Genomic DNA, 15058 nt, shown 5'->3' on the forward strand with positions numbered 1-15058 from the left:
GCTTTATAACCAAAACCTTTATGACAGATTGAGCAATTAAATTGTTTCTCTCCTGTGTGGACTATCATGTGATTTTTCAAGTTTGTTTCACGACCAAAACCTTTACCACAGACTGAGCAAAGAAACTGTTTCTCACCTGTGTGGACTATCATGTGTTTCTTCATGTGTCCTTTTTTACCAAAACATTGATCACAGATTGAGTAATTAAATTGTTTCTCACCTGTGTGTATTATCATGTGTTTTCAAGCTTGTTTTATAACCAAAACCTTTACCACAGATTGAGCAAATCAATAGTTTCTCACCTGTGTGTTTATCATGTGTATCTTCAAGTGTGCGTCACAATCAAAACCTTTACCACAGACTGAGCAGATAAATTGTTTCTCTCCTGTGTGGACTGTCATGTGTCTCTTCATGTCTCCTTTTTGACCAAAACCTTTACCACAGACTGAGCAATTACATTTTCTCTCTCCTTTGTGGATGATCATGTGTCTCTTCAAGTCTGCTTTATTACCTAATCCTTTGCCACAATCTGAGAAGCAGAAGTGTTTCTTCCCAAGAACTTCACTGTTTTTCTGTGAGTCTAAATCTGACTGAGGTTCACTTTCCATCCATTCTTCATCACTGTCTTCAGTCTCTGGTTGAGAAGAGTCTGAAGTCTCGCCAGCACTAGTTGGTTGTAAATGATTAGCTAGATCTAAGTTCCTGGCTGGTTCTGATACTCCACAGTCCTCTCCATCAGCTTCTATTTTTGTCTGTTCAGTAGAGCTGCTGGCTAGAGGCTTTGCCTCTCTGTTGTCCTCAGTTTGGCTTTGATGAAGCTGTGGGGACTGATGTTTCTCTTCCCCATCTTCACTCTTCACAGGCACAGCGTAGAGAGTGAATGGGAACTTGGTGATAGCCTCCTCCAGCCCTTGAAGGTGCTCTCCCTCCTGACTGGTCCAGAGTCCCTCCTGTCCAACTTTAATGTGGGGGCTGTGGGTCCTCCTGAAGCTGCTCTCCCTCCTGAATGATCCAGAGCTCCTCCTGTTCCTCTTTCATATGTGGGAGCTCTGGGTCCTCCTGGCCCCTACTCCTCCCTACATCCTCCACAGGATGGAAAGGTAGGGGAGTAAGAGGGAGTGCTGGGGGAGTAGTTTGGGCTCGTGGGGATGTAGTTGGGCGATGTGGGAGAGTAGGAGGGGGATGTTGGTGGCCCATACTGGGGCTCCACTCCACAGGATGGAGAGGTAGGGGAGTAAGAGGGAGAGCTGGGGGAGTAGTTTGGGCTCGTGGGAGCTCTGGGTCCTCCTGGCCCATACTGGGGCTCCACTCCACAGGATGGAGAGGTAGGGGAGTAAGAGGGAGTGCTGGGGGAGTAGTTTGGGCTCGTGGGAGCTCTGGGTCCTCCTGGCCCATACTGGGGCTCCACTCCACAGGATGGAGAGGTAGGGGAGTAAGAGGGAGTGCTGGGGGAGTAGTTTGGGCTCGTGGGAGCTCTGGGTCCTCCTGGCCCATACTGGGGCTCCACTCCACAGGATGGAGAGGTAGGGGAGTAAGAGGGAGTGCTGGGGGAGTAGTTTGGGCTCATGGGAGCTCTGGGTCCTCCTGGCCCATACTGGGGCTCCACTCCACAGGATGGAGAGGTAGGCGAGTAAGAGGGAGTGCTGGGGGAGTAGTTTGGGCTCGTGGGGATGTAGTTGGGCGATGTGGGAGAGTAAGAGGGGGATGTTGGGGAGTAGGAAGGAGAGGTGGGCGAGTAGCTAGGAGACGTCGGCCTGTAGCTGGGCGATGTGACGCTGTAGCTGGGCGAGGTGGGGCTGTAGCTGGGCGAGGTGGGGCTGTAGCTGGGCGAGGTGGGGCTGTAGCTGGGCGAGGTGGGGCTGTAGCTGGGCAAGGTGGGGCTGTAGCTGGGCGAGGTGGGGCTGTAGGAGTGTGACGTCAGGGAGTAGCCTGGGCTCTGGGGGATGTAGCTCGCGTATTTCTCCCTGATCACCTGGAGGGACATACAAGGCATTAGATTAGGTCACACTAAAAAACAAAAAAACAAAAAAAAACATTTCATCTTACTGACAGTGCACTGTTGGCAACCAACTCACCATGAACCCTAGTTCCCCCTCATTCGCAGCCTCGATATTCCTGCAGAGGCGCGCGATGATGGGTTTGAGGTGGTCCTGGTCATACCCCGCGTAGCGTTCTGTTGGAGACTGCAACAAGAGAGGACAGATCAAATCACTCATGTGTTGGTTGATTCTTTAAATCCTAATTTGCCTTTTATGAACTCATGTTTACTTGCTTCAGTCAACCTTCAACTCCATATGTAGCCCTATAAACTTCAGTCAACTCACCCATGAGCGGCGATCATGGAGCCGCTGGGCGAGGCAGAGCGACGCAGCAGCTACCTCTGAGGGCCGGAGATGCACCATGGCGTGGTCTGGCAGACTCAACTCCATGAGGTAGTTGGCCAGCATGTGCGTCTCTGGGGAAGCCTAGACAGACACAAGACAGTCATAAACTACTAGCCTGGTAACCAGCCCAAATGAATCCTATGAATTGTGTGTGTGTGTGTGTGTGTGTGTGTGTGTGTGTGTGTGTGTGTGTGTGTGTGTGTGTGTGTAGGTGTTGTAACTATTTAGTAGACAAACTCACGTGTGCCGCCTTCGAGGCCCTCCTCAGGAACACAGGTGGCACAGGGCGTCCGAGGTTGAAATTGAGCGTCCTCAATATCATCCTCTCCACCTGTCGGATGTGCGCCCCTGGGAACCTGTTGTCTGAGATGGAGGCCAACTCCACCACCTTCGGAATACGATGTCTCTCCTCGTACTTTGAGGCGAGCAGGATTGAAGCGAGGCCGACAAGTTGCAGCTTGCCAGGAGACACTTGTTTGACCTGCAGCACATTAAGAAGAGTGTTACTGTAGCTCGTTCACAGAAACATAGTTCACAGAAAGCTAAACCAGAAACCTTTTAAAACAGTTTGTAGCCTACCTGTAAGAAACGGTCCACGATGGCAATTGTGAGAAACAAGGTCTCCTGGCGTAGCCCCAAGTAGTCGTGAGCCGAGATCAGGCAGTCAACGAGATGAGCTCGCGTGTGTTCGCTGATCCTGTGGCCCTGCAGATAGTCAGCTCGCACAGCCTGCTGCTTCTGTGTGGAGACACAACAAATGGTCATATAAAATACACAGTCCACATCCGAAGAAAGAGAATAGCAGCTGAAAGATAAACTAATCTGGGTGGTATTAGATTATAAATAAACTAATCGTCCATCAATCCATCAATCAATCAATCAATCAAAAGCAAAGTAAGGAGCATGACTTACCTCAAGGAGGTGCATATAGGCATAGATATCGTTGACGTCTTCAGAGCTAAGCTCTGGAAAGTCCCGATCAATGTCCTCGTCCTCCTCCATCATGGACACATCAGGTGTCTCCTCTGTCTCGATGGGGAGCGGCTCTTCAGGTGCTTTCACCTCTGGCTGGACAGACCGTTTGGCTGCAGCTCCAGGCTTCTGAAGGAACAAAGTTCAATTGATTGTCACTCAGGCAGGCAAACTGTTTATTCTCCCCAATTGTACTGGCCAATTCCCCCTGCCGCCCCACCCCCTCTGCCGATCTGGGGAGAGCCGTAGACACACACATGCTTCCTCCGAGTCATGTGCAGTTACCAGCCGCTTCTTTTCACCTGACAGCGGGGGGCTTCACCGGCAGGACATGGCATGTGGGAGGATCACGCTATTCCCACCAGTTCCCCTCAGCCCAGAACAGGCGCCCCCGATCAACCAGAGGAGGTGCTCGTGCAGCAACCGGGAAGTCAGGCATATTGTTAGCTAGTTCAACACAACGCATGTTGCTTCATAGCTTTACCTTTGCGTTAACTGCCCTGCGTGGGCAGTTGGTCCGCTCTCCCAGGACAGCTCTGCTGTGACCAGCTGATGTGGCTTTCCGCCTCTGTACGGGATTTTCCGCACCCCTAGGCTGTTAGGAAGAAGCATGCAAAACAAAGACAAGCAACAACACTGTAAGGAGGATGTGGCAGCTGTTCTCCACACATACCATATTATGGTATATGACACACACACACACACACACACACACACACACACACACACACACACACACACACACACACACACACTACTGTACTGTATATAGAGACACTGCAGAGCATGTCACAGTTTGAAAGCCACGCCCACCGTTGGGGAAACCTGAATTGCTTCAAAGGCAAAAGCTGCCTGTCGAGAGGAAATCTGAACAGATATGGACAATCTGACGAGGTTTATCCTGTTTTCAAGCAGACAAATCTATCAAAGAATTATTGCAGTGGAAAAAAGAGAAGTTTGCAAGGCTCCAAGTAGACTATTTATTTCAGCACCGTGGAAGGAAAATGACGCTGGTGTATGGAGAGCTTTTCCCAGCGATGGGCGTGGCCTATTTCCTGCAGTGTCTGTGTGTGTGTGTGTGTGTGTTCTCTACCTGGCTTTTGCGAGCTTTCTTAGCAGGTTGGGCAGCAAAGGAGTCATCCCCACGTCTCTTCTTGGCCTGCCTAGGGGGCCCAGAGGAGCCGATGGAGGGGCACACAGCCTGTCTCTGATGAGGAAAAAAGGCAGCACAGACAATGACAAACAACTCCACCTCAACTTCCACTTACATCCATAGTAGCCTATACACAGAGAGGCCATACATAAGTTAATTTAGCCTAAATAAATTAAAATCACAAAAAATAACCGACATGAATGTAGCTAATATTACACTAATACTATTTGTATTATTAGATTTGCATAAAACTATCTCTATTTAGATAGAGAGATATCAAAATAGCCTAGTCATTCTTCTACATTGTGTTAACTTTTTGTAAAGAAATTAATGGTGAAGTTTAACAATGCATCAATTTGCTGGGGACACCATGGAACTCACTGAGGACCCATGGTGGTCCCCGGACCCCAGGTTGAGAACCACTGTTGTATATTACATGATGTAAATCATGCTGTACTAGCCTGTGACAGTAAGAAAGAGTTTGGCTAACCTCTGCTAATGTTTTAATTGGAATATGTAAATATCTCTGGGACATATATAGGCTACTCACAGTCAGTTTGATCGGTGATGGGGAGGGGAAGACGTCCGTCTCTTCCTCCAGGGCCACCGAGACTGATGGCTGGAACCTCCCGAAGTCTGGAAGTTATAAAAACAAAGCAGGGCTGAAGCAGAGGCTAGCTGAGCAGTACACAGTGAAGTTTGCACCTAAATACATCCATGGTTTGCGCACAGTCATTTTTTTCCCCTATTCGTTTTTCGTTCGTTTTTTTCACCAGTTATCCGAAAAAAAATCGTCACGCACAGAATCCTTGCAAACTGTCGATGCGTTTTATTATGTTTGTCAATACGAGACAAATATTCGTCGTGTAGCAGTGGCTGATGTGGACTGAAGCAGACGGCAGGTCGGGGATAGTGACGCTGAAGAAGGCCGTTAGGCTGAAACGTCCGTGTGCTGTACCTGGTGTTAAGCTGGAATAAACTCAACGAAATGACATTTTTGTGGGCTGGCTCTCTTTCTCCTACTAAGTATCTCCTGTGCCGTGCACCGAAACTTTAAAAACACCGGTGAGTGTGCTCGCTGCTGGCTTATGCCAGTTTGTTTGAACGGGGATAGTAACCATCATACTGACAGGTGCTCCTCCTCCGCCGCCGAGCAAGCCGGGCGCTGTGGTGCACCGCTCCCCGGGGAGAGGGCGCACAGCGCGGCCAGTGAGGTGGAGACAGCTGGTCCGCTCAGACTGGACTCTCGCTCGGCCGCTTCTCTCTGTCTCTCTGTTATTTTTAAATGTGCGACAATTCGGACGAAAAATACGGACTTGGTGTGCAAAATCCACTACGTAACGTCAACAACTGATGTAGGATGCAAAGATGGCCTACTTGTTCTAAGCATGTAATCAAACTCACCTCGGGTCAGCGGTTTGTAGGCTCGACGTTGTTTGGTCTCCATCTTGCACAGTGGCAGCTGAAAACGATCTATAGCTAGATGCAATTAGCTACTAGCAACAAGCGTGTAGCTAATTTAACTGAAAATTATAAAATTCCCTCAAGTCCTGACGTTATTAGCGTCCGCTACGAATTCACTCAGCAAAAGCGTCCGCTCGCTAGGTCCCTGGTGGTCATCTGACTGCATCAAGCGTCTGGCTCAGACGGTAACTCACATAAGCCAATCAGAGGCGATCAAATTCAAACGCACTTGACCTCGGGGAAATTCCAGCAGGGTTGCCAGATGGCCGGTTTTCCGCCCAATTAGGTTGGTTTGGGGGTGCATTGTGGGGGGGGGGGGGGGGGGGGGGGGGCTAAGCATTGGGCGGGTTTACACAAACTTTGCAGGGCAACTTGTTCCCATATATTTGCATTTGTTTCTGCGGTTTTGTGTGCGTTTTGGTTTTTGAAATAGTTTTCAAAAGCCAAACCACTGACAAAGGGAGCAGCAGACTACTACTACTACTACTACACACACACACGCACGCACACGCACACATAGTGTTGCTTTGGCAACACTGTAATTCACTATGGTCGTGCCAATGAAGCCTATTTGAATTGGAAATTGGGAGAGAGAGCGCACAGGAGCGTAGATATAGACAGTGCACCCCAGGGGTAGAACTGGAGCCCCTGGAGAGAGCAGACTCTCCATCAAGTATTGGACAGAGAACCCGCCCTTGCAAATGACTCAAATTGCCACCCCAGAAACATGCCTGTGTTCAAAGGCAAAAACCATTTCTGCCATGGTTTTATTTTTTGTAAAATAGTCAGTAGCAATCTATAACAAAATGATATGCTTAATCAACATAAAATCAACAATCAACATGTTAAAGTCAGCAGTTATTTCAGAACTACAGTGAAACAGCTGCTCTCAGGTGCTGCTTAATTTGACTGTTACCGGATGTCAGAGCGCTGTCCATGTTCTGATATCTTGCTCTATGACCTCTCTATTTTCCCCATAGAAGAGCATAAACTCATTCAACTGTAACATCCAACCCATGTTGGGGAAAAATATAGTCTATGCCACATCACATGTATGTTAGTTACATTCTGATGCCATGCCAAAGCACTTGCTTGTATTAGCAATTTTTTTTTTTTCCTAAATTCTGAAATTCATTATTTAGAAAAACAAATGGTCACAATAATATTCTGGAAACAAATATTTTTCCATACATTTCCACATCTGGAAAATACTAAAATCAAATTCCATACTTTTCCATACTTGCATAGGAATCCTGTGATCTAGGTATACTAGTATAGATGGTTTCAATTAATACAACATAAACATTCTAAATTGCCCCCATGCAGCTTACTTCCTGTTGCAGTGTTTGCTAGTACAATAACTGACCGGACATAAGCTAGGTTTCAAACATTCCCTAGCAACACAATTCTGAGAAAACAATCTATAGGATTCAAATGTTGCACGTATTCAAAGTCATTTTCGATAAAAGCTCGATTTAAACTGCTAAAACATAGAGTGAGCACATCAATTCTAATAGTTTCTTTGCCCAAATTAAGAGAAGCAGCAATTCAGAAAAAATAGTTTATTGTAGAATGGTTCATTCTACCCATACAAAAGCAACATCACGTGATGTTAGCAGAGAGCATTGATTAATAGTTTAATAAGTGGCACATCACATTCACAACAGCATCTTTCATCTCTTTAAGAACTGCTTTGTGGCTTTTCAGTAAGTGTCAGGTTGGAGATTGTGCCCGCCCCCCACTGATACAGGAAGGACATCATTGGCTGACTGGTTGAGTGACAGGGCTGTGTCAGTGCTCCATTGGCTCAGCAGCTGCATCTGGGGCAGCGGGTTCGTCTGCAGGCTGGGCAACCTGAGTCAATAAGCAAATAGAAAAGCATTGGCGTCACACAGGAGAAACAGAGGCCACAAGCTCTCCATCAAGCATGTTTATACTAGAGAATATTCTTTCATCCAAATGGCCTACATCAAACATTTTAATTCAAACACTCTCAAACATGGGGTAACATGGGGTGATTGGGAAGGAAGGGGGGAGTCTTGTAAAGAGAAATCTGTCCTTCTAAAGAGAAATAAATATTCCCAAACAAAATAAACAATCAATATAACCAACAGAGTGATGTCTAAAAAGATAAGCCCTCTAATACAGATAGGGGTGAAACGATTAGCATTTTAAACTGTGATAAAATTCCTGACGGTTAGCATTATGTTTCAAATGTTCATGATCATTAAAACCGTACGCACCCCTCGGCACATTTGGCGAGGGCTTTGACACACAAGCATGTCAAGGCTTTTTAGCAACAGTTTCCCAGACGCAGTTGCGCAGCCTTGGTGAAGTGATTTCAGTGAGTATTTGTGGAGTCTGAGTTTTCAATATAGTTTATACTGAAAATTCAGACCCCACAAATACATTGCTGCGATGATAGATACTGATAACGTGATTATTTTGGTCACTATAATCGTGACATTAATACCGTTTCAACTCTTAAGTGGAGACTGATCCCATCTGTCTATACAACAGTAATTATTACATGGCAACATGGAAAACTGTTCCCTGTTCCCAACTGACATTAGCCCCCTCAGTACCTTTCTCTGTGGCCTCTCCTCCAGCCCCTCCAGGTAGGAAGCCACGTCATCGTCGTCATAAATGGTGAACTCCATGTCCTTCCCCACAATGCCGATGGAAACATTCTGAAAAATGGGAAATATACTCTACTATATATACTGTACATATACATTGTTTCATATATACATATTTAAAATAGACACTTTACACCACCATTTTGTAAATGTTTAAATGTACCCGTGCCTTGTTTGTTTTAACTTGTACATACTTTTTTCTGTGTGAGTACTTTGAGAACAACGCAAACCGGAGTCAAATTCCTTGTATGTGTACAGTACATACTTGGTCAATAAATACCCACTCCATGACGAGCTGGTGGAACACATGAGCACTTTAAAAGTGCTTCACTTTCAGTACAAGACTGATTCCACCCAGATGCACCAACAGGAAGTCATTCCTGCCGGTGGCCATCACACTCTTTAACTCCTCCCTCAGAGCGTCAGACACTCTGAGTCATCAAACTCTTTAACTCCTCCCTCAGAGCGTCAGACACTCTGAGTCATCAAACTCTTTAACTCCTCCCTCAGAGCGTCAGACACTCTGAGTCATCAAACTCTTTAACTCCTCCCTCAGAGCGTCAGACACTCTGAGTCATCAAACTCTTTAACTCCTCCCTCAGAGCGTCAGACACTCTGAGTCATCAAACTCTTTAACTCCTCCCTCAGAGCGTCAGACACTCTGAGTCATCAAACTCTTTAACTCCTCCCTCAGAGCGTCAGACACTCTGAGTCATCAAACTCTTTAACTCCTCCCTCAGAGCGTCAGACACTCTGAGTCATCAAACTCTTTAACTCCTCCCTCAGAGCGTCAGACACTCTGAGTCAGTCAACAACAGTAGTAGCCTTGGACTCTCTCCACCCATCAAAAGAAAAAATAAACTAAAATAAACATTGGCTAATATATATCTGTGCAATAACTGCTAACTACTGCAATAATCAAATAATCCCTTACTGTTCCATTTTTACTGACTGGACCCAAATGCACCTTAATCTTTATTATTATTACTTACTATCACTCACACTGCTGTGTGCTGTATGTAATATAATATGGTGTACCTCACATATTTCACTTTTTTACTAAATGGTACTTGATAAGGATTGTAGGAGAAGGCACATATGTGTGACACTTCATTGTATATAGGCTACCTAACTTATATTTTATTGTTTTTATGGTATATTCCTATGCCACTTATGTTTCGATGTTCATATTTTTCCACATCTGAGTGCGAGCAACTGTAGCATGACTCAATTTTCCCGTCGGGGATCAATAAAGTTATTCTGATTCTGATAAAGCCGATTCTGATACTTAGGAAGCGGCTGGACAGTAATATACTGTACTTATGAAGCGGCCTGTACAGTGGTTAATTTCCATTGACTGAGGAAGACTGCAACATCATGCGTGCCAAGGACATGCTTTCATATTTATCCCGTGGCCCCAGTGAGCATTCTGCTTTTTGTTTCATGGCCCTATCTTGAAGAGTGGTTACGATACACGTGACATCACGGTCAGGACAGCACAGTCACATGACATCACGGTCAGGACAGCACAGTCACGTGACATCACGGTCAGGACAGCACAGTCACGTGACATCACGGTCAGGACAGCACAGTCACGTGACATCACGGTCAGGACAGCACAGTCACGTGACATCACGGTCAGGACAGCACTGTCACATGACATCACGGTCAGGACAGCACAGTCATTTGAGATGGTTTTGTGTCTCGCTCAGTCTTCTGATTTTGATGTGTTCGCTGCACTGCAATACTGCACTAAGTCAAATTCCTCGTTTGTCATCAGATGCCTCACTATGGCTATTAAAATGAATCTTGACCAACACAAACGTCTCCCATGTAAGCAGGATGTGGCTACAGGGCCTGGACAAAGACAACATCTGCTGTGTATGTGGGGTTTGGCGTTTGGAGCTGCTGTACCTTGGTGGTGAGGTCCTGCTCAGAGGGGAGAGTTTCTCTGAGAGCCCGGAGGCCGTGCTGGACCAGCTCATTCAGGTTACCTGTAAAAAATAATAACAACAATAAATAAGCATAGCATGGCATGGGTGAAAAGACAATCCCAATACTTGGTTCTTAAGCGAGTCTTCTTACTTGTCAATCAGTAAGTTTTCCATTTTCACAGAACAATGTAATTGCGTATTATGTTCCATTATTCTTTTTTTTTGCCTCTGATCCTTGTATGTTTTGTACTTGTTTGTTGTTGTTGTGTTTTTGTGGTGTTATTTGCCTCTGTCTGTGAAACCTTTTTAAATTGTGCTGCCTATCTTGGGCAGGACTGCCTGGCAGAAGAGATATTGTACAGTATCTCTATGAGACCTTCCTGGTTAGATGCAGATAGAGGTACTGACATATCCCATTTTTTTGCACCTCCATAACCACTTATCAAAAAAGGTTGTTTGGGTGAATATTCATACTTGAACTATGAGAAATTAGTGCCTGTCTGATAAATAAGAACACTGATAACTTCCTAAATTTTTATAGTGGCCTGATACTGCCAACAGCTCAAGCACACAAAATTTGCCAGTAATTGTAGGTTAAAAAAAATCTGTTAACATTACAGTAAGTGACAAAAGAAAAATAACAAATAACAAATAAAAATATGAGTTTCTTCTTACAGTCCATGAACCTGTCCATGGATCTCTCCAGGTAGGTGCATGCAGACAGAGCGCACCGACGGACATGGCTTTGCAGTCTAAATAGTTGTCCGACGGGCAAGTCTAGAAGATGTGAGGTCCCATGTCCTGGGTGAGGCAAGAGAAATTGATGTCAGCTATGATCACATTTTTATATTGCATAACAAATCCTAATAAGCCTTATTCTTCCACAATTACAGTACCTAAAAAGTAATTCTTTCAATGGTGAAAATAAAAATGAAATAAAACATTTAACCGTGTCCATGATAATACAAACTTACATCATAGCCAGCGATGAGCAGTCCAACACCATAGGGCCTCCTGCCATACCTTTGTGTTGGAATTTGGGTTTCTGAATATCTGGTCAAGGATCATTCACTGCTGACATCTAGGCTTAAGTTTTATTTTTCAAAAGGTTCTTTGACTGAGCACAGCCACTAGAGCAGTTGCAGTTAAGTGCCTTGCTCAGGGGCACATTCACAATACAGTAGTTGTTGGGGGAGAGGAGAGCATTGCTTGTTAACAGCTCAGACACCGAGCAAAAAACCATCTTTTCACTCAAACCACAGAGGCCGATTCATCCAATAATTCACCATGGTCCATGGTGAATTGTCCATGGTCCATGGTGACCATGATCCATGGGCACATTTCTTTGCAAATAAGTGTATATTTAGACGTGTTTTTGAACCTCAAAATGAGTTAATTACTTGGCAAACTGGCTGGTAGAGTTGACAAACGCACAGGCTAAACTAAAATACACCTGCATTTAGATAAAAACACGATTTCAGACGGAAGCCCGTCTTTATTGTCACACGAACACACTACAACACATGCATGCGGCCACTACACACACTCATGCCGACGGTGGCCGGTGAAATATGTCCTCTGCATTTGACCCATCCAGGCTTGTCCTTTCCTCCAGGGGGCAGGCCAGGAGCAGTGGTCGCTTTTTCTTTCCAGCGCCCGGGGACCATCGTTGAACCAACTTCAGATGTTGTCATCACTGGTCGGATGACGATCTTCTGCATGTTATTAGTGGGGGGTTATGTACGGAGGAACCCCCTGGGGGGTACGGGGAGAACATGCAAACTCCACACAGAAAGGCCCTTTCGACGAGATAGCCCATCTGGGCAGTAGGCACTGAAGATATGGGGTCACAACTCCAGCGCCCACAGCGTCCCAGGCGGGAATCGAACTCAGGACCTTCTAGCTGTGAGGCAACAGCGCTACCAACTGCGCCACCGTACCAGATGGTAGCTGGTGTTAATGTACTACACCTTAACCGTCTATAAACCCTTTTAGAGCGGACGTCACAGGGTTAGTTGCGCACGCATCGCGGTATCCAAAACTCTCCGGAACTCAAGCCGAAACGAGGGGGATCCCCGGAATACAGGAAAGACGTCTTGTGCCGTATGTGTATAGACGCTGGCCGGGACATTCCCACTCGGAATATGAGGATGTCCGGCACTGCAACTTTGGCGATGTATTGGATCCTAGACCCATCCTGACAGTGAGTACGGGTCAACCAGAATGGGTCAATCAAACCTCACCCCATTGGAAGAGTTAGCTTATTTGTGTAAGATAACCTGTCTGTTGCTGGCGAAGCTTTAAAATACGTGGAGGAGGCGTCCGGATCTTCCATACTTCTATGACAGCTGAACCGCTAGGTGTAACTTTCTGCAACCAGTTTGGCTCTGCCCACAAAATACGTAATCACCGTTTACAAACGGTAAAAAGGGTGTATACAATAATAGTTATGAGATGACACTTGCTCTATTACAGAAATTCAAGTTGACAATTGAGAGGATACTGCTGCCGATGAGTGTGACGAGATGGGACACGGGGAGGGGCCTGTCGAAGACAAACCTTGAGTCCAAGCACTCCTGACGCATGACGTTACTGTGGGGAGGGAGGCAGATGGGAGAGAGGGGGTTGGAATATAAGAATATACTATAATCAATTCATCTTTCTGGACATATAGCTTCACTGAAAATAAAGCTGGCCTGCGCCATCAAGGAGGAGGTTGTAGCTGTGACCTACCAGAGCAGTCTGGCATCAGCGGTCAGTCCGGCTATGGAGATACCGATGTGGTCGTCGACATGGAGGACCTTCTTCTGGTGGGCGGCCAGTTCAGACTGGGCTCTCTTGTAGAGAGAAGGAAACATGACACAACAAGCATGAGTTATCTTCTATCTCCTTAAGTGTTGTCCAGTAACTGATACTCCCACTTCTTGTGTCCTCCGATTAGTGTGTTACTGTTCATGTATTGAATAGCTCTAGGTAGCCATAATGGCATCTGGTCAAGGACTACAGATGACAATGTGCCTTTTAAGCCAACTCTGAAACACTGAAATAGAATGGAACAGCACATCCACCAGAGAGTTAAATACGAATATTTGGTTAACCCAAATTTAATTTACAGTGTTTATGCTCCCATTTCAACCGGACCAAATTCCCAAGTGTTTGATTCCCTCAATGTACATGTCGCAGCAGGCTTATAGATAACAAACAGGTAAATAGTACTGTATATGGGTACACTTTCATGAAACCACACAACTTTTTATGGCAATGTGCCAAGGCAGGAGATGAACCAAACAGCACCAGAGTATTATTGATGGACAAGTTGGTGTATTGTACCTCGAGTGCAACCAGGACTGCATGGGTTGTGGACTTGAGTCTGACTGTTGCAGACCCTTGCTTCACTGCCTCCATTGCATCCTCAATCTGGTGAATACGGCCCTGGAACACAAATGTACGCTTTCCTTAATCTGATACGCTGTGGCATGTCAGTGAAACAGTGACATCTTTGCATAATGCTTAGTTTACATAGATGAAAGACAGAAGGCAAGGCAAAATGTGACTTACCTGCGGGCTCCATACCGTGACATCATTGTGGTACTGATTGCGGAACTAGGTGAAAAAAAGAAAAGAAAATGACATTAAGAAGGTATTTGAATTATTGCAACACACCAGTACTGAGCAGCTTAGCTTACATAATTGTAATTACAAAATTAGACTCTGCTGGCACAGAGGCATTTCTATTATAACTCAAAATTCTACACTCAATAAACCATGGGATCACTTTTTTTCTTTTAAAGAGCTTGTGTAATACAAGCTGTCCTTGCCTCTTTGATTATAAAGGACTTGTGTGTGCTTTATAAACATCATCGGACAACTTCAATGCATAAGGCTGGTAGCAGAGCAACCATAGGAGAGCAACCACTGAGCTGGAGAGCAACATGTTTACATCTCACCATCTGAAATGATCCTAGTGTCCACATGGGGTCGCTGTTGGCATTGAAATGGACACTTGTCCTCCTCAGATGGACACTTTTTTTTTACCTCTTCCAACACTGGCAACAGTACTGCGCATGCCTCATTGTCGCCTTACTATATAACAAATAATCACATGTTCTAGTCTAGAACAATATGGTCGAAATATATATACCGGTATCCCAGTTGTGCTGCGTTGGTGGGGGTTTGTGCTCTTCACTAACTAGTAGCAAATGGTTTAACAGTGCACCGAGAGGGTGGCATCTGCATCCGGAATACACTGAGGTTGCCTTCAAATCTCCTCGTAGGCTCATATTTTCCGGGTTACTCAAAAGTACCGGGTTACTCAGGTACTTTTGGGCATTGACTCTGTAGTGTATATCTTAGGCAAATGTTGTTGTTACTTAATACTTTTATGTGACCTTGTAAAGAAATGCAGAGCAGGTCTTGGACCTCTAAAAGGCAAGCAGTCAAACTAGAATGGTTAATCAAAAATAATATTTTATTCACAATCATTGATATCACAATTTCGACTGATATAAAGAG

The 15058-nt window shown here is 45.4% G+C and overlaps 1 pseudogene across 1 annotated transcript; it reads right to left on the reverse strand.

Moving 5' to 3' along the window:
* Positions 1 to 7593: 7593 nt before the first annotated feature.
* LOC310784408 (proteasome subunit alpha type-1-like) lies at positions 7594 to 14520 on the reverse strand (annotated as a pseudogene). The gene is made up of 10 exons (XR_014554072.1): positions 14494 to 14520; positions 14105 to 14149; positions 13877 to 13978; positions 13280 to 13383; positions 13050 to 13138; positions 11521 to 11591; positions 11222 to 11347; positions 10527 to 10606; positions 8559 to 8663; positions 7594 to 7827 (listed from the first exon to the last, which is right to left on the reverse strand). The product of XR_014554072.1 is annotated as a proteasome subunit alpha type-1-like (transcript).
* Positions 14521 to 15058: the final 538 nt, after the last annotated feature.

Source organism: Poromitra crassiceps, assembly GCF_964638095.1.
Source record: "Poromitra crassiceps genome assembly, chromosome: 10".
Taxonomy (NCBI): Eukaryota; Metazoa; Chordata; class Actinopteri; order Beryciformes; family Melamphaidae; genus Poromitra; species Poromitra crassiceps.